A 20,729-nucleotide genomic window follows, 5' to 3' on the forward strand; every position below is an offset into this window, starting at 1 on the left:
CATTAATACTAAACAAGCTTGTTAAAATAATGAACTTTTCTTCACTTTAAATACTTAGTAGCATGTAATACCAGAAACAGTTTTTTTTAAAAATAATGACCTTCTGCAATTAGCCATTTAAATACCTTAATTTAAACAATGCTTTGTAAAACTTTTATAATTATTTATACCCTTAAGGCAAATTTTACCTTCACAGAACACATTCTCTTACTTAAAGTTACTACAATACCTTCTAAGAACCTGGGCAGAATGCAAAGGTATTTTGGCTTTGACACCCTAAGGGGGGAACTTTACTGCATTTATTCTGATTCTGCTTTTCACCCCCTTCACTTCCCCCCCTTCCAGGCAGTCGGGTGCACAACAAACAGGAATGCGGCTTATGAATAGAAGGGTGGACTCACTGGAAAGGGGCAAGCCTCTCCCCCCTTTCCAGCTTTCAGCCAAAATGGGCAGACAGAACCTACTCAAATTTGGCAACTCTCCCAGGGACCCAGCCACCCTGACTGGGACATCCCCAACAAACTTGGGTGCGTGGCGCGGACACAGATGGCCTCCAAGCCCCGGCAAAGGGCCAGACCAGAGACAAGACAGCAGAGCATGCACAAACATCTAGACTCCGCAAACATCCAGACTCCTCAGCTTTTGCCCCAGAATCATCTCACTCCCTTGCCAATGGCAAGGGAGGGCTCCAGCTCAGCTGTAATTCCACTTTACATAAGGACACAACTCCAACACTAGCATTGAGCTGACACAGACAGAAGCACAAAGGTCACTAATCTGACCCACAAGTTATATATTTATTTTCACCATGGCTGCCCCCACAGCCATCACAAACCTCAGAACACTTAACATTTGGTATAAAGCGAATTCATTCACAAATTAGCACCATAACAAAAGATTTCAGCTAGACTTTTCCACTGTTTAAACTTTACACCTAGACCAAGCTCCACCAGAAAAGCCGATCCATTTTCCTGTAACCAAGTTTTGTTTCCCTTAATCTAGACCAATTTCCAGGACATTAGGACTTGAACCTATAAATAGCCCTTCCTATTAAAATCGAGACTCCACTCCTTTAGTGGATATAAGACCAGTACCAGATTCTAACATGCAGTTAGACAAACCCAAAACACCAGGGCTTTTCCCCGGTTTTCCTCCTTTTCCCAAGCCTAGAGAGAACGGCTTCCCCCCAGCCTTCTGGGGCTACTAGGGTTCTCTCGGGAGGTGATCAGCCTCCCCTTCCTAGCAATTAAAGCTAGGGCCTTCCAGACTGTGCTCACCTGGGGAGTCTTACCTTCTTCCATGTTCGGAGTTCTTTTTCGTTCCCAGAATCTTTCTCTTCAGACCTTCCATTGCCCTCGATTTTGTCGGGAAGATTCTGGTGGAGCCCACATCTTTTCTGGATTAAATTTTAATCCAGGGGCGCCCAGATTTGGGGTTCACCCGAGTCCTCCCGGCTTCCTCGGGGATTTGGAAGGGGCAGCAAAATGCTACCGTCTCTGGCCTTCATTTATTGTCCCATCTGGGTCGCCAAAAATGTTGTGGAATTTAAGAGAAGTTCAATTATTTGAGTATAGAGAGGCCAGGACTCAGGAATGATTTTGAGAAGGAAAAATGGTTTATTGACGGCTGGCCGGACTCGGGAGCTTTCAGTTTGAATCCCGAGCCCCGAACAAGATTTTCAAACGTCTTTTATACAGAGAGGAAAGGCCAAATGGTCCCTTTGTTTCAGTTCTCAATAGGCTTCAATTAGCATATATCTCTTCCACATCTTAGGTAAGCTTTTAGCATGGACTCCAGACATTCTAGATAAGCCTTGGTTTTTGCATTTCCCCTAAATACTTAAAGTTTATAGCCCTTGCATTGTTAAACATTTCCTGGGACTGGAGCCGCTGTCACTGTCCCTAAGGGCAGGACTGCAGCCTCTTACCGTTCCACACCCACAAGTCAAACAACTTAGTTATCTCTGAAGAGACACAGAGCCTTCCACCCATAGCCCACATCAGTATTGCAAACTTTCTTAACAGAATACATGCTTCTTTTAACTTTCTGTAGTGAGTTGTAAGAAATTTCTCCAGTTGTCCAAGTCATCCAGGAATTAGAAGACATTAAGTTGCTGAGAAACTTAAAACTATGAATTGGGTATATGTAGCTTTTGAGGGGCCATATTTTAAAGATGATATGGATCTTTTAAGGGAATGTTATTGTCCCACAACCAATTGTTATTGTAAAAATTCAAAACATACTGTCAACTTCTTGCTTTTCTAAACTGCATATGTTCACCAGAACTTGTAACAGTGTTTATTCTTACCTTGTCATCAAAAATACCAAGAAGAAAGTGACTGTAGTAGGATGAATAATTACTTCCCAAAGATGTCCATGTGCTAATGTTAAGTTACATGGCAAAGGGGAATGATAGCATATGGAATTAAGGAATTAAGGTTGCAAATCAGCTGACCTTAACATAGAATATTGTGTATTATCCATTGTAAACATAATGATCCTTAAAGGTGGAAGAAGGAGGCAGAAGAGTGAGTGTCAGAGTGATATAAAAGACTTGGCTAGCTATTGCTGGCATTGAAGATGGAAGGTGCCATGAACCAAAAAAAAAAAAAAAAATGTGGGCAGCTTCTAGAGGCTGGGAAAAGCAAGAAAATGTATTATTTCTTAAAGCCTCCAGAATAGAAGGCAACCCTGACAACAACTTGGTTTTAGTCCAGTTGGACCCATTTTGGGCGTCTGATCTTCAGAACTGTAAGATAATAAGTTTGTGTCATTCTAAGTCACTACGTTTGTGGTAATTTGTCACAGCAGTAACAAGAAATTAATACAATACTAGTCATACTAGGTGACCTTCATTCCTTTTCACCAGTGACCCTTCTTTACCTTTTTCCTGAAGAAGGGAAATTGACAAGTGTATTTCCATTCCATCAAACCAATCACTTATTTAAAGGACATGTTTGCCAACCATCTCCCCCCAAGCATCAAAGGAAACAGGAGTTAATTTATTTCCACAAAAGAGAATGCTGATTTAAAGCAAGAGGCAAGGAGCAATTTGGCACCAATTCGATTAAGTCAGTTGGAAGAAAAGATGTTTGAAATTAGATGGCTCTAATTAGAGAAATTCTTCATTTGGGCTATGTTTTCATTTTCCAGGCTATGACAAATTATCACACAATGGGCTGGCTTAAACAACACAAATTTATTACTTTTGGAGGCCAAAAGTATAAGCCAAGGCATTGGCTAAAATGAGTGAGGGAAAGAAAATAAACACATTTTACATTATTCTGTCTCTTTTTAAATTAGCAGAGCAAGGCTCCTAAGCTTGCCCTTGGCAGAGACAATGATAAGATGAGGGAGCTTAGAGAATGGCTTTGATCATTTATGTAACTGGGTTAAAGTACAGCAACTCAGCTCAAAGAAGATAAATGTGAGAATGTTAAGTCTGAGAGCAAAGAAACAATTAAATAAAAAAAGGAATGTTCATTCAAGGTAAAGGAATTGGGCTTTGTTGCTTTTTGCCACTGTCTTGCCCATGGCATGGTATTGCAGTGCCATACAAAAAAAGAGTCAGTGGGTGCCCACCATTTCCCCCATCCAACCAGCCATGAACTGGAGAGCTAAGGGACAGCTCTCTGCTCCATGAGCAGTGGCCGAGCAAATTAAGCCTATGGTGCTGGGAAGGACTGTGAAGACATTGCCAGAGAAAAAGTGCATCTTTTCCAGGTAACCATAAGCAAAACAAATTTAGTCTGGTCTCTAGTCCCCAAGCCAGTTGCCATTAATATATGTCTTAGAGTCAACTCTGGACAATCTGGGTTACAGAGTAGAGAGGGTTTGTGTGTATGAAGACCTGATCATTGTTTTACTTTTTAAATAATAATTAAATTATGAGAAGTAAATAATCCCTTATACCAGTCGTCTGGTAAACCCTCAAACCTACCCCATAGATGACTCTCTTCAGTGACTGAAGATTTTCAAAACTGTACAAGAATAGTTGTCTGTCCAATAGCCCCCATCCTTCTCATATGGGATAGACTTGCCCTTTTTATCTCTTAAGCATGACCAAAGTTATGACTGGACTCTGATCATTAGCAGATACACAGCAAGGGTTCTGGGTGAATTTCCCAGAGGATCTTGGCTGCAGCCAGTGCCTTTGGGAGCTGCTATCAGGTAATTTATACTTGGCAGCACAGTCCTCCAGAGAGGGGAAAGAGATAAAACTATGGCATATTGCTGACCAGTGGTGTTTTTCTTTTTAAATAAAGAAATACAGTTACTCATATAAAACAGTGGCAAATTAAGTTACATGTAGAATAAGTTACATTAAAAGAAAGTTAAAAAATTTTTGATAATATTGTTTCCAATCATTTGGAATATTTTTCTTTATTTATAAGTAAAGGAAATTCTATTGTTGTTCCAGTGCATTTCTTCCTGCTAAAGAGCAGATCTTTAAGTTTTGCAGCAATACTTCTGTTACTCCAAAGGCCAAAATTCCAGTAACCTAATGCATCTGGAATGGCATAGAACCCAGAAGCTTAAAAGGGGAAAAAAACTTGTAAGTGTACCTAACAGAGAAGAAGCAGATCTAAAGCATCCAGCCTGAAAGCCATGAAACCAAAATACTAATATGGATCTGGCCCAAGATGACTCTTTGCACTTAGTGGTCTCTTGGATTGATGTCCAGAAGGAACAGTGCCATGGAACTGTCTTATAAATAGTCATAAAAGGCAAACAACTTTAGCATGCAAGCCAAGAAGTGTACAGGAAGTATCCCCATTTCTGAGAGCTGCCAAAACAGAGTACCAGAAACTGCATGGCTTAAAACCATTATTGTCTCACAGTTCTGGACACCAGAAGTCCAAAATCAAGGTGTTGGCAGGCTATGCTCCCTCAAGGTCCCTAGGAAGAATCAGTCCTGGGCCTCTCTCCTGTCTACTGGGGGGTTGCTGGCCTTCCTTGAGCTTCCATCTCTGCCTCAGTCATCACTTGGCCTTCTCCTCTCTGACTGTGTCCAATTCTCTGCTTCTTATAAGGCCACTAGTTATATTGAACCAGGGCCCACCCTACTCTAGTCTGACCTTCCTTTAATCCATCTGAATGACTCTATTTCCAAATAAGGTCACATGAACGGGATGCGAGTTAGAACTTGAACATGTCTTTTTAAGGGACACAAGTCAACCCGTAAGAGGAAACAAGATGGAAGGGAGAAGAAAACAAGAAACACTTCAAGAGAGGGAAGTGACAAATACCAAAGGCAGCAAGTGGTGAGTATCACAAGTGGTGGCCGCAGACATTGACACCGGGGGAGCATTTGATAAAAGTGCAGATACCAAAGCTCCAGTGCTTTGCCTCACAGGACAGGTGGGAGGCAGGTGGTGGGGAAAGAGGGAAAGAGGGCATCAGGGAGAGAGTACAAGGAGTATTTAGATGGCAATGATAACATCTTTCTTTAAAGAATATCTAATTAGTGCCAGGCATCTTTTTTGGAACTCTACCATATTATCCAAATTCATGCAAACCTTCAGAATATGATTGCCTCCTTTCTGCAGGTGAGGGAACAGGCTCAGAAAGGTCAAATACTTTGCCCCGGCAGGATGCCTAATAAATTGCTGTGTCAAGATTCAAACTGGCAGTGCCAGGGCTTTTGCATTTTCTAGTACCCACACTATCCCTGAGGACTTTCCAGAATTGCAATGTGGGAAGCCTGGCAACCACCCCGGTCTTCTGGATGGGGAGACCACCTCAGGTGGTGAGAGGCTATGTCAAATATGGTTCTACCAAGTAAATACTGAGTAAACCCAAGGTGGCAGCATTGCCAGGGAATCATATTTTAGAGTGCAGAAGGGAATGTAGGGTAAAAACCTTCTATATAAAGTGCATTTCAAGCTTTCTCTATGGATACATTCGGTTTTTCTGGTTCATCTGAACCCTAACAGGAAAGGCAAGTGTTTTAGCTTGTAAGTTTGGTCAATTTTCCATTCTGATGGCTGCCCTGTTCATATCAATGTGGGACCTGACCTTAGAAGGTGTTTAAACCAAATAGCAAACCAGGAAGTGACAGAATTCTCTAACTTTTTGGAATTGCATTTCTAAGTTCCTAGAATGTTTTTCAGAAAGATTCTTCGGGGTAAACATTGTGTCTGATCCATCTTTTATCTCCCAAAGCAAGAACCTGGCATGGTATCCCCTAGATATGGTAACACCAAAATGGTGGTGGGGGTGGGAGTGATGTTGGGGGGTGGGGACTGTGAAATATAGAAAGGGCCAGAATCACTTTGCCCCAAAGCAAGGAGGGTGAATGATCAGGATGTTTGCAGAGTGGCATGAACCAGGAGCTCAAAAAGGCTAATTAAATGGACAAAAACCTGTCTACTTGGGAGATGTTTCCCAGCTTCTACCAGGACAGCTGCTGTTGGTCCAAGGGCCACGGCATTGCGCTAAAGCAAGGGCATTCAGGATCGGGATACACCTGTTCTTCTCTTCGCTGTTCCTGGAAGAGGCTGGGCTGGCAGGGCATTGCGGAGGAAGCTCTTTGAAAACCAGGGGTCGCCTTTCCACCTCTCCAAGGCCAAAAGCTTTTGATTGCCAGAGCTGGAGCGGCAGCAATGTCTCTTCTGCTTTTAGTTTTCTGCTTCTTCCCATTCTCTCTTCATTTGAGTTTTAAACCTGCGTTTAAAATACAAGCAGCCATGGGCTTGTGTGCATGTTCAGCTGTTTCTAATTCTCTCCCTGGCCCACTGTCTCCCAATAAATGACACATTGTAGAAGGTGTTTGACAGACTGGCTTGTTAATAGAGTCAGATGGTTCTGCAGTGAAACCAAACATGGCGATTCAGGTTAAAGCGCAAAACTGCACAAACATAAGCAAGTTAAACATAGAACTCTCTGTCATCTATAAAAGAAGGGTCTGGATCATCTAATCTTTAAAGTGTCTTCTGATTTTAAAGCTTCAAAACAGGACTGCCTCATCATTGAAAGATATATTTTCTACTTGGCAATTTGATTCAGATCCAAATATAAACAAGTGATTGAATAATATAAGGATAACTGAATCTCCTCATTTATTCTTTCCCAGAGATAATGTCTGCAGAGCACATTGGGACCCCTCCCTGTGTTTAAAAGATAATCACTGTTACTAACAATGGGAAGAATGTACTGTCGGATAAAATATTCTTCCTTAATCTTTTATTATTAATGATGAGTATTTTCTTTCCTCTTTTCAGATGGGGAAAAAGAATTGTGAATGAAGACCAAGACCACAGTTTAACTTGCAAATGTCAAGAAGGATCTCGTAATCCTTTGTTACTTTGTCATTAAAATGTTAGCTAGTTATGGCCTAGAAGCTGGTTTGTATGGACAGAAGGAATCTAATTATTAACGTAGGAGCTACAAGCAAAGCAGTGAAGTACTGCTGAACAGCCTATGCTGTGCACAGCCTGTGGGATGGGTGAGAGCAAAGGCTGTGTAACAAGCAGTGCACCTAAAAATGTGGCTTTTGTCCTTCCATCTATTCAATGAAGATAAGAAGTGACTGAATTTGAGGCTCCCTGGGCCATGATACCCATTTCTTCTCCGGCAGCCACCTGTAGTATTAGGAGAGGGCCACTAAGTGGCACCCTCTCATTAGTGTTGTCTTTCCGTGCGCGGCAACCTGCTTGCCCTGCCCTTCTGGACCATCTAATACAGTTAACTGTGCCGTGTTTGCTGACTATGGCGTAGAGGCTTCTGCCCCCACCTCACTTCCCTGGCTTTCTCTATCTTTTCTTTTTCCTGCATTTTCCTTTCATTCTTGGGAATCTGGGCCAATGTCTATGGGTGGACAGAGAAAAGCTGGCTGTGATGGTCATGATAGAACTGAAAACTTTAAAGAGAGAAATCATCATAGTGAGCTTGTTTTGAGCGCTCGTGTTGAGTTAATAGCTTTCCAGGTATCACTTCCAAGCCTTACAGGAAGCCTGCAAGGTTGCTTGGATTTTACAGGCAAAGCAATGGAACTTCAGAGAATTGAATCAACTTTCCCAAGAATATCCAACAAATAAATAGAGGGAAATTATGAATCCAAGTTTATCTAACACAAAGCACTGGTGATGTTTGGTTTACTCGTACCTTAGATATTGAGTATTGTGGGGAAATATAGAAAGAGACTAACCCTTGTGAAGTTCACAACTGGAATGAGAAATAGAGTAAACGAACCAAATTATGTGTAATACAAATGAAAAAATAGATAATGATTTTATGAATAAGTCATAAAGTTGATAAAGGACCTGAGATTATTAGGGACACTTGCTAGGTTCAGGGTAAAGAAGACACCTGATGTAGTCTCTTATCTTGGAGCAAAATTTTTCTGGACTTCTAGACAAGAGTGGCAGAATTAAAAGCAGATATTCTTGGGTTTAGCACCCAAACTTATTAACCCTTATTGCTGATTATTTTATTTCATGGACCATTAATTTATTCTATATTCTTTGAGGTACTGTCTCTATCAGAGCTCTATATAAGTAAAATATTTTGAGGGCTAAGAGGCTGAACTCTCCCAGATTATTTACCCCAGAGCTCCATATGGAAAACAAGAGCTGAGAATTTCATAATACTGAGATAAACTAACATTTATTTGCTATGGGCTGGACATTCATTGATGCTTTGCATGCATCATCGTATTTAGTCTTAACACAACCCCAAAAGATATGAGCTATATTAGTATTCCTTCAAGATAACAAGGTTAGGCTGGTTATGACCCACCAGAGACCACACAGCTAGTAAGTGGTGATGCTGGGATCCCATCCAAATTGGTAGATTAAAGAGGCCACCTCAGCCTTTGAACACCCTGCCCCTACAATGGCCAGAGCCATTGTAATACTAGCATAAAGTTGAATTTGATTTATAATTTTCAAAGAAGTTTCTAGTACATTATTGGATTTAATCCTCACAACAGCTGAATGAGAAAGGCAATTTAGATGTTCTTATCACTGCCCCTCCTTCCCCTAGACCTCCACCAAGAAAAGTTAAGGTGGCTTGCATTAAGTCACAGAATTGTAAGTAGCAGACAGTGGATCTGAAGCCAAATGTTCTCACCTTTAGTCCATTATCTTTCTCTTGCACAGAACCATCCTTGACAGAAAATAATGTTATCAGAGATAAAATTTCCTCCATTGGCACTCGGAGTGAACAGCTTCAAAAGTCTTCATTGAAGTCAGGCATGTTGGAAACAACCCATAGGCAAATGGTTCCACTGACTTGGTCCACAGAGATGCCACCTTGGTTTGCTGATGAGAGGTGGCGCTCTTGACCAAAGGATCATCACAGCAAAACTGCCAGCCAGACCTGGTGGGCACTGAGACTTGGCACTTTATTCCTGCCTTTTAAGGGGCCACAGACATTCAGCATAAATGAATTGGACATGCATGGATATTTAAAAAGGGATTATCAAAGTACCACATTCCCTTGGATGAAAAACTTTACTCAGAATTAAGGGGAAGGAGGAAGAGAAAAATAAGCCTTTAAAGACTTCCAATACATCGAGAAATGTTGGAATTCTCTTGTGGGCCACTCTTAAGGTTATTTGAAAATTTGACTTCTAAATTATGGTGACAAAGAGGTAAGATTAGGGACCTTTGATGTCTCTGTAGTGAGAAGGAATCAGGTTTTCGGACCTGTGAGACATAGCTCTGTGCTAGGATGTTTCAGCATTCATACAGTGCTCTAGAGAAAAAGATCTTGTCCTTGGAATCTTTCAAAGGTACAAGTATTGTTCTTGGGAACAAAATCCAAAGTTTTATAAAAAGAAATTTAAAACTGAGGATGTAATAAACTGTGCTTCAAATTTAACACAGAAAAGCCGAAAAGAAAAGCAAAAGTATTTCCCTTGATTTAAACTGATAACAGTATGTACTTTTCATACACGTCTAGTAACTAATCTCTTCATGGTCATGAAATAGAAAGAGATGGAATTTTCTCTTGGCCTGAGGCCATATTGACAGCTACTCTGTCAGTCTTACAGGTTTGGTCAATGCTCCAACTTATGTACTAGTATCCCCAGCTTATTCTTGAACTGCTGCAAAGATGGGGAGCTCATTGTCTGTCATGGCAGCCACCTTGGACAGTATTTCCTATTAGATCATTCTACTTTATATCAAAATGAAATTTGCTTCCCTGAAGTTTTGTTTTGTTTTTTTAAATTAAACATCAACAAAAACCATTGTTCAAAAAGCATTTTGAGCTTCTGCCACTTGCTGGCTTCTGTTAGGCATTAGGAATAAAAGAATGAAGAAATTATATTCAGTTTAAGTGATCATGGAGAATTTATAGCCCAATTCAATAGATCTTTCTCAACTTTTTCCTGTCCTACTGCTACTAAGAAATAGATCACACACACATCAATAACAGAAAAGGATTGTAAACTGAAGAAAGTCCCGATGGACTCCAATAACCATGATACCACCATTTAAGAATCACTTCTTCCATGGCCCTATGTACCCGCAGAAGTCCAATTCCACCTCATAGGATGACAGATCAAATATCTGAAGACAACTGTCCTATAGCTGACTCTGTCACCTCAGTCTCTTCTTCAGGTTGGCATATTCAGGTTCAAAATGCCAACAAATTCAAACTACAAGTATTGTGTGCTTGAAGAAAAGATTGGTTCCACAGAAACTGTTGGTGACAGCTGCAAATGCTTTTACCTCTGTGTTAAGTGGAACTTAATCCACCTGGTAGAACCAACAGCTGAGGAAGAGCAGAGATGGCGAGCAGGGAGAAACCAGAGCTACAGCTCGTGACCCCTGGATGAAGTTTTCCCAATGGAACATAGTCTAAGATGGTCAACCAAAAGTATGAGGAATGTGGAGAAGAGAAGGAAGAGATGGCCATATTGTTCCGTCTTCTTGTCTTCCTTTCTTCAAAGGCACAACAATAGATTGTTCTTTGATGCCACTTAGAAAGGAGGTGGAAGAAAGCAAATTCTGTACTGATTGTCAAAACTTAAGATTTAAAGAGAGAGAGAGACAGAAGAAAAGACAAGCTAAGATAAAAATCATTCCAGCTTATAAAGCTGGAATGTTTATAATATAAAGAGACAGCTGCATTAAAGGATTAGGCCCCACTGCCTGATTAACATCATTTGATCTTTTGCTATTGAAAAGACCCTGTGTATTTTCAAAGGCAGTGGGCTTCTTAAATGGAACCAGGAATCTGGGTTAGGAGAAAGCTATTAGAAGAGAAAACAACTCATTTATTTTGTTTGTTTCATGATCTTTTTGTCCTACCTGCTTCATAATCATCAGTTTCCTTCTCTCTGTCATTAGAGGCTGGATTTAAATCTGAAAATTGGGGCCTTGGGAGATCTGATAGGACAAAAACAAACAAAAGTTCATTATGACATAAATTAGTTGGATCAGACTTTGGAGCTGCCTACCTCCAGCTTTTCCTCCAGCCTTGCCCCACAGATACATCATAGGGTGCCTTCTTTTTCTGTGTAGTTCTGATTTTATTTTTTAGTCTTTTACCCTCCAACCCCTCTGCTATTTACCCAGTGCAATTGGTGGAATAGATTAGCACATCATCACCCTCTAGTATTTTGTGATTTACTTTCTGTCTTGTTTATTTGCTTTCTTCTTGCAGGTTTCAAGTGAGAATGGCGCTCCTCCGGAATTTAAGTCTGGCTCCTTAGGAAGGCAAAATTTCCCATTAGTCAAATCGGTGCAGCATTCTGGTGGGAGGAATCAGAATATCTGCCGGTCTCTGCTGTCATCTCAGGGTGGCCGGGCTGTGACGTGGGGGGTTTCTGGTCGTTCAAGGGGACCGAGTAGTCGTCACGATTGGTTCAGTCTCTGTGGCCCATTCAGCCCTGGGCATCGCTGCCAAGTCAGCCAACAAAGGAGCATTGTAATCCCGACAGTTCCCAGCAATGACTGGACAGGCGCAGACCACCAACCAGCTCGTTTTGCTTATACTTTTCACAAGGGAGACCATGAATGGAAAAAAAGTCAGTGGCAAAAATCCCACATCCTGCTGAAGTTGGTGAGGATGCTTTCCTAGTGAGTGTGTCTTCCTTCCAGCCGCTATCCCTACACCTGGTTTCTTTTTGTTTGTTTGTTTTTAAGAACAGTTAGCTGGAATAAGAATGCATAATCCTCATAAAGACCTACAGAAAATTAAATCTGAGTTCTTTAGAGAATTGGAGGTGTGATAAAAATGAAATGTCACAAATATGAGAAGATAAACTAAGGTAAGTTTCTAAGACAAGAAGCAATAATGTGGATCTTAAGGAATTGAATTTGGGGAGTTAAAAACAGTTTCCAGATGTAAAATGGAATCATTTTTAACTCAATTTCCAATTCTGGATATGCAGCCAGAAGTCTATACTTTCTGTAGACCAAGCCAATGACACCTCCAACTCTGATTTTTGAAAGAGCAGTAAGTAAAATAAAACATTAAAAACAAGTAAATTCAGCAGTATTTATCATGTGTTTCTCTTTGATTGAAAGTTAGGAAATATTATTAATAATCAGATAAAATGATCTTTTAATACATTTCAATGAGAGTATATTGTGATTTCATTTCTTTAAATTTTAATTTCTTTAAATTACAAAAATATGATACTATGTTTACTAAACAGATGATAGTGTGGGGGAAAGTGGAATGAGACTATTGTGTTTAAACTGGATCCACAGTTTTAGAAAGCAATTTAGCAGAACCTTGATAATCGTCTTGCCCTTTGATCCAGCTATCCCAGCTTCCTGAAATATATTTTATGTGTATATATTATGTGCCTATTATATTATATTAAAGTAAAAATAAATACAATAGTGTTCATCAAAGCCAAAACAAACAACATGAAAAAACAAAGCCCCAACCAAAATGAGAACAATAGAGTAATTGTTTAGGTAAATTGTTAATCCTAAATAATTCTACATAAATGGGATCTTATGTAGCTACTAAAATTGATGCTTCCAAAGATTTTTAATAATATAGGAGAATAATTATTTAAATGTTAGGTGAAAAGAGAAGCTATAATTGAGTGGCTGGTAATGATCGTAGTATGCATAAGTGAAATAAAGTGCTGGTAGTGATTGTCTTGGGTGGTGGGATGATGGTTCATTTTTCATTGTACATTTCCACATTTTCAAAATTATTCCCTTATAGCATATATCACTTTTCGTAATCATAAAAGAAAACCTTTATTTTAAAAAATTGTTTGTTGTAAGAATTTAAAAGATTCCATGTCCCCACCTCCATTACTCTTAGGGATTATTATTTTTGAGTTCAATCCAAACTTAATCTACTACCATGAGACCCTGCTGAGACTATCAGTTTGCTGAGAACATAGTTTGATGCTGATTTCTTAGAGTATTTTCAGTTCCTTTATTTTCTTCTTGATCAACCCCTAAGAGGATACAACAGGCTAAGCAACATAACCTGGACTTACCTTGTGTACACGTTGTTACCCCAGTATTATATTTTGGGTTTGTTTTCATTGAATCCCAATGGATAGAATGCTGGGTCCTGAACTATGGTGGAAAATCCTCATGCTGAAGCCTGTGCACTGGGAAATAAGTATCTTTATTGACAGCTAAGCCACAAAGTGTTCCTCGTGGAAAGTCCAAACAAATGTCATCGACATGAAAACTCCATAAGTGAATGCTTTGGGCATTGATTTTTCCCAACCTGGATTTTTCACACACAGATATTTATCATTGAAACATAGGAAAATCCAAAGGAGAAAAATCCCTTGCTTGACATCATTTTTCTGTTTACCTTACATGGAGTGATGAGTGCTCCTTTTGATTTGATGCAGCAAGAAGGAAGGAATCTCTTAGAGCTTTAAGGAGCTGACTCAGTGTCTGAAAGCCCATCTCTGTGGAGTCTTGACACTGGCGGTGGTGCATCATCAGGACTTCTGCCTCCCATGCAGACTGCTTGCTCCCTTAGCTCAGCAGCCTTTGACATCTTATTAATAGTTCACGTCTTTTTCTGCTAAACTCCTAGAGGAAAAGAACTGTCAGTCGTGCAGTCTCTCATTCAACTGTAACAGTATTCATTGGACACCTCTTGTGTTCTATGAAGCTATTTAGCCCAGTGGTGAAGAGCCTAATCTTTGGAGTTCGACACAGTTTGGCAGGATTAGCCTTAGACCCAAGCAGGAGACAGGCACTGAGCCCCCATTCTAAAGAGCCCTGTTCTGGCCTCTCAAACACTAGCCTGTTATGGGCCTAAGTAAAGATGTACACTCTCCTGGAACCTGTGCTCCCAGCACTACTCCGCCTTCTAGGTGACAGTGCAGGTACCAGGGGCCCTGGAATTTCCTGCCCAAAGGACCCTACCTTCTCAAGCACCTTCCGAGGTTCATTTTTGTGAAGGTACTTTGCACTGCTGTGACTTCACACCTAGATCTAGCTGGGGCCATGGGGCAAGTGTTCAGGAGGTATGGACAGAGTTTGTCTGGGCAGCCTGGCTCAGAGGTATCCTGAAGACTGAGAATGCTTAGCAGAGTAACCAACAAGCAGTGGGTGCTCAACAAATGTTCATTCTGATATGTTCCCTTCATATTTTGCTGGATGATATTTTCTCCTTTGAAAGAGAGAGAAAAATAACCATGAGATACAAGGTTCTACCAGGAGACACAGTTTTAATTTTAATTTTTGGTATAATCTAAAACAGAATATTTTTTTTCCCTCAATAACTGGGCCATTGTGCTGGCCAAATTCCAATACTCTGTATTCAGGCTAATTACATTCCTCCCCCACTGGATAAATTATTCTTCGCTTCCCCCATAAAAACCATCATGTTATACTTGTGAAACAAAATAGCTTCTGTGTTCTACCACACATGCATAAAAATGGTTGCATTTCAATACATAGTGTACTTCTCTGTCTAATTTGAGGGCTGCATTGGGATTTATTCCAGTGGGATGTGAATTAGCTTGATGATTCTGAATAAAGATAGTGTCTTGGTTTCCCAGTGCTGCTGTAACAAAGTACCACAGACTAGTTGGCTTAAGCAACATAAATGTATTGTCTATTGGTTCCAGAGGGTAGAAGTAGGCTAGAAGTCCTACTCAAGGTGTTGGCAGGGCCATGCTTCCTCTGACGGATGTAGGGTTCTGGTGGGTGGCCAGCAATCATGGTGCCCCTCAGCTTGCACCATAACTCAATCTCTGTCTCCATCACATGGAGCTCTGTCTCTGTCTCTGTCTCTGTCTCTCTCTCTTTCTCATACTGTGTCCAAATTTCTTCTCCAGACAAAGACACCAGCCATTTTGGATTAGGACCCACCCTAATTCACTTTAGCCTCCTCTCCACTAATACCATCAAAGATCCTACTTACAAATAAGTTCACCTTCACAGGACTAGAGGTTAGGACTTGAGCATATCTTTGTGGGAAACACAATTCAAACCATAACAGATTGTCTCTTATATGGAACATTATTACATGATATATTCTTCAGATGAGTTAATATGAGACAATTTTTGTAAAGCATTATTTGAGTTAGGACTAAGCAGGTCTAAGCTATTGAACTTAACTCTACATCATTGCATTGCCCCAAGCAAGTCCTTACTTTGACTTTTAATGCCAGTGCAAGAAGGCCTGGGCATTCATGGAATGGCTTGCAAGTGTTGTACATCATCCTGAATAATTAAGAGATATGATTTAACAATCCTCAATGTTCAGGCTTGTTTAAAAGTCACTATCCTTTTTTTCTCCCTTTCTTGGTTCAATACCATTTACCTCTAAAATTCTGATTCAGTGATTGACTTAGGAATGTGAGATTCATCTCTTGAGATCACAGAGTGTGGAATGGGTGGGATTGGCTAAGTATTAGTGGCACATTTTCCTGAGGGAATAGCAGTTTAGGGCCCAAGGAACGGCTGAGCATAATGGGCTCTGCTTTGAGAAGTTTGGTTAATGGGGAGTGAACTAAGAGAAAGCACTAGTCCTATGCTGCGTAAGGAATGTCTAATCTGGGTTTCAAGTCCTTTGTCCGCTTCCAAGAAATATCACCCCTAAATCTAAACTATTCTAAATACTTGGTCTTTAAAGACTTTAAGGAATAGATAACTTACCAAGACATTTACCCTGTCTGCGGTGTGCCAGGCACAGGGCTGATTTCCTTGCACTGTCCTCATATAAGTGGAGAACAGCTAGTCACCAGGAATGAAGGGCTGCTATTACAAAGAACCTAGAATATGGAGTAGTATCTTAGCAGTCAAATGCTATATGAGGCAATGATAAAAACAACATTTGAGGCAGGAAATATGATCATCAATGTTATACATTGGTAAAATATTTTTTAAACCTATTGCCTACAATCACTTGGAAGACAGAGTTAAGTGCCTACTGAACTGATAGCTCTAATGGAGGTGGTCAGGAGAAATCAGATGTTGGATTGTGTGAACTACTATGGGCTATTTTGCCAAATTATTGTATTTAAGAAATGAAATTGGAAATTGACCTCTTTGTGAGAGAAAAGAAAAAGAAAAAACTAGTTATAAAATTGGGTGTATTGCAGGGCTGGGAAAATCCATTGCAGCTAAATACATAACAGTAAGACATAGGAATAAAAAAGACTGAGCGATAAGAGCCCAGTAAAATTTCTCAGACAAAATTAATTAGGCTTAGAATAAGATCAAATTAAGTTGTGGCTTTCCTGCCTATTGTTTCAGATGACCTTGAAAAACTGGCAATATATTGAAATACCAAGACATGGGGCAAGAAAGCACAGTAATGAAAACAGGCTTGAGAACTATGCCTAAGAATGAACTTGGAGTTTGATTGTTGGCACATGAAACTGATTCTAAACAAACAGACTGAAAACCTACTAAATTTTTGAGAAAATTAAATAGCCAAATAAACCATGATCCAGAAAAAAAGAAAAAAGAAAAAAACAAAACTTTTAACTGTTTATAGCTTAAAACATCCTTTGGGCCTCATATTTGCACCAACAGGAAGGAGGCACTAAAACCTTTACTCTCTTCAAGGAGGTCATATTCCCCAACTCAGAAGTGGTTATGGGGGATAATGGACAAGAAGGAATTTATCAGAAGGAGGAGCAAGGAATTACAGAGAACAATGGATAAAAAGTTCTTTCTAGAGAGCAGAATCACTGTACAGGAGTGCAAAAACTTCCCAGTCCTGGCAAGATTTAAGAACTGTTTCCAGCAGTGACTGTTCAGTATTTCTTATTTTTCCCTTTTCTGAACAGGGAATTTTCCTGTCCACTCTTGAATATTGGATACGAGGGCCAATAACTCATCCTTTAGATCATGGATCACAGACCATATGAAGATGGGACTGTACATCACCCAGAAATCTTGGACTTTTTAAGGTGAATGCACTGACTGAATGGAACTAGGACTCTTCTCATGGGGAAAAAGTGAGGTACTCTACATACGGGTAGAAGAGTGAAGCAGATTTTTGGTGTCCATAAATGGCAGAGTATGGTAAAGATTGGCTAAGAGCTCACCATGCTGTTTTTTCCCCTGGGCACAGAACTAGACTATATTTCCCATATTCCCTTGTAGTTGAGTGTAGCCATGTTATTCCAGCCACTGGAATATGGGTAGAGGTGATGTGTGCTGTTCCTAGGTTTAACCCATAAAATGAACTCCAGTGTTATCTTCCATTGCTCCTACTGCACCCATTTTAGGGAAAGTGCAGCAAGTAATAGCAGTGGATTCAGAGGTCTGAGTTGATGGAGATGTCACAGATCAATGGAGCTTGACTCCTGAATTACTGCTAAGAGGTGAGTCACCTTGAAATGATGCTTGGTCAGTGTATAGTCAGCCAAAAATGTGCTGATGTAAAACACCAGTAATCAGTTGGTTTTTATAAAGAGTATTTATTTGGGGGTAGAAGCATACAGTTACAAGGCCATAAAGCATAAGTTATTTCCCTCACCAAAGTCTTTTGCCACGTGTTGGAGCAAGATGGCTGCCAATGTCTACCATGGTTCAGGCTTCCTAGGTTCCTCTCATCCCAGGGTTCATTTCTCTCTCGGTTCGGCGCTTCTGTTTCTCCACAAGGTTAGCTGTAGACTATGAGGCTCTCTAGGCTTTGCCTCTCTCCACAAGGCCAGCCGTAGGCTATCGGGAGACTGGCTTTGTCTCTCTCCCTGGGGCTTCTGCTGTGTCTAAAGAGCCATCTCTATTCCTCTGAATTCTTCTCCTGTGTGTTCACTTCTTGGACCCAGCTCAAACCTTCAGCAGCAAAAACTCCAACTCTGCCCTTTGACATACCTTTTATCTCACATGGTCCAATCAAAGCCCTAATCATTATTTAATCAAGTAAAGTAAAACCTCTGAATCCAATACACTCTACTATGCCCAGAGGAAAAGGCCATCTACAAACAATCCAATATTTCTTTTTGGAATTCATCAATAATATCAAACTGCTAGTCAGGCACATGTTGCATGAAAAATAAATGTGCTTATTGCATTAGCTACTGAAATCTGGGGGTTATTTTATTAGCAGAAAGTGTACAGTAAGTCATGAGTGCTATGTAGAAAAAAACATTGAGATAAGGAAATGGGGAAACCTGGGAGAGAAGCATCACTATTTCATGTAGTATGACTAGGGAAAACCTCACTCACAAGATGATATTTAGGTAAGATATAAGCAAAGACCTGAACAAAGTAAGAGAGAACCATGGGGGTATCTGATGTAAGAGTATTGAAAACAGAGGTATCAGTAAGAACAAATTCTGTATCTAATAACTAAATGTGCTTGGCATATTTGAAGAAAAGCAAGGAGGTTGCTAATGGACTAGGGTAGAGTTGTAAGAAATGAAGTCAGAGAGATAGACTAAGACCAGAATATGTAGGAACTGTGGATGATTATAGGGACTTTGAATTTTATTCTAAGTAAGTGAGGAAGTCATTGAGGTTTGAGTAAAGGAATGCTTTCATCTGACTTATATTAAAAAAAAAAACAAACATTCCTCCAGCCACTAGTCTTGCGCATTGTGGGAGACTGAGGATAAAATCAGGAAGATCAGGTGGGAAGAGGCTGTAAAATAATCCAGGCAAGATATAATGGCAGTGGCAGTGGGTGGTGAGAAGGGGCCAGAGTCCTGTTATGCTTAAAATTTTGCTGACAGATTGGATTGTGAGAGAAAGAGGTGCCAAAAATGTCCCTACAGTTTTTGGTCTGAGTACCAAAAAGGACAGAGTGGCCATTATTGACCTGGAAAGACTGGAAGAGGAGCAAGTTTTGAGACAAAATTGGAATGGGTTTTGGATTCATTAGATGTGAGAAGCAAGTGGCTTTTCCTAAGCAATTGGCATTAGCTAATGGGCATTATGAACTTTGTACTCAAATGATTTCACTTTTTACATTAACTACTGGAAAGTTCTAAGCATATTTCTGACTGCCAGTAGCCTGTGTACGTAGATCTTCATGATATGCATTTTTAGCTTTGTTCCTAATTGTACCTTGTTTCACCTTTATTTTTCCTCATTTGTTTGTCTAGCCTTTCTCATGCTCTCTCTTCTTTTTATATATCCTTGTAAACATCTTTTTTCCATTGCGACAGTTTGAATTTTGTGAATCCCAGAAAAGATTGTTCTTGAACTATTCCATTCAGGTGAGTGTGGCACAGCCCTTTGATTGCACTGATTCTGTTAAGGGACCTTGATCACTTGATTAGATTGCTTTTTTTAACAAATGAATTTTATTGATACATATTAATAAACATACAATTCATCCAACGTGTGTACAATTGATGGTATTTGTTATAATCACATAGTTGTGCATTCAGCACTTCAATCACAATCATTATTAGAGCATTTTCATTATTTCAGCAATAATAATAATAAAAAACAGACAAACAAACAAGAAAATTCCTCACCTCTCAATCCCTTTTGCTACCCCCACTGTATATAGCTGCTGTTTCTGGCTATTCTGTCCAAATTATATAATCAATGGCTTTTACTACAATCACAATGTTGTACATTCATCATCTCAAAAATTTTAGAACAATTTCATTACTCCAAAAAGACTCCAGACCCCTTAGCATTCCTTTCTTAGACCTACATAACCACTAATCTCCTTTCATATTTATAAATTGATTTATATTTACATTTTCTATAAATGGAATCATACAATATGTAGTACTCTGTGTCTGGATTTCTTCACTTAGAATGTTCTTTTGTGTGATTAGATCACTTTTGATTGGACTATATCAGTGAGGTTGTGTCTCTGCCCTCTTACTGGAGTCTTATATAAACTGAAAACACAAAGAAGGACAGAGAGAAAGGAAGCAGCCATTTTGATCCTGCAATGTGTGAGAAAGGACTGCAACAAGACGGAGAAGTCCCAAGAGGCTAAGAGGGATCTCAGAGTCTGGAATCAGCAGAGCACAGAGTGAGTCATGGAAAGAGGTCCCCAAGTGGCTGGGCCCATGGAGCCATTCAAGGCTCAGGAGACAAACCCTGTTATGCCTGATTGCCCACAGCTGAACTCGGGGACAGACTAGAGCAGCCAAGGCTGAGAGAGCATGCTTGGAAACAGACAAGCCATATGCCTAATCACCCATATCTGAGCTCTGGGAGATGGTGAGCCTTGAGGGGAAGGCAGGGGTCTCAGCAGAGATTGACTGCCATCTTTCTTTGCCACATGGTGGGACTACAGGATCTACCAGCAGACAACCTTGGTGAGAAATTACCTCTGATGGTACCTTGATTTGGACATTTCACAGCCTCAAAACTATAAGATTCTAATAAATCTAATAAATTCCT

At 40.1% G+C, this 20,729-nt stretch overlaps 2 long non-coding RNA genes across 2 annotated transcripts in view; both read left to right on the forward strand.

Moving 5' to 3' along the window:
* LOC131280445 (uncharacterized) overlaps positions 1–10,983 on the forward strand; it is a 22,544-nt gene extending 11,561 nt beyond the window's left edge. Inside the window, exons 2-3 of the long non-coding RNA XR_011650131.1 lie at positions 5,166–5,264; positions 7,224–10,983. This is a non-coding gene — a long non-coding RNA (uncharacterized lncRNA). The remainder of the gene's footprint in view (positions 1–5,165; positions 5,265–7,223) is intronic.
* Positions 10,984–12,008: 1,025 nt separating this feature from the next.
* Positions 12,009–19,812, forward strand: LOC139440016 (uncharacterized). Its single transcript, XR_011650132.1, has 3 exons — positions 12,009–12,223; positions 17,198–17,320; positions 17,642–19,812. It is a non-coding gene; the product is annotated as an uncharacterized lncRNA (long non-coding RNA).
* The last annotated feature ends 917 nt before the right edge of the window (positions 19,813–20,729 follow it).

Source organism: Dasypus novemcinctus, chromosome 11 (assembly GCF_030445035.2).
Source record: "Dasypus novemcinctus isolate mDasNov1 chromosome 11, mDasNov1.1.hap2, whole genome shotgun sequence".
In the NCBI taxonomy this organism is placed as follows: Eukaryota; Metazoa; Chordata; class Mammalia; order Cingulata; family Dasypodidae; genus Dasypus; species Dasypus novemcinctus.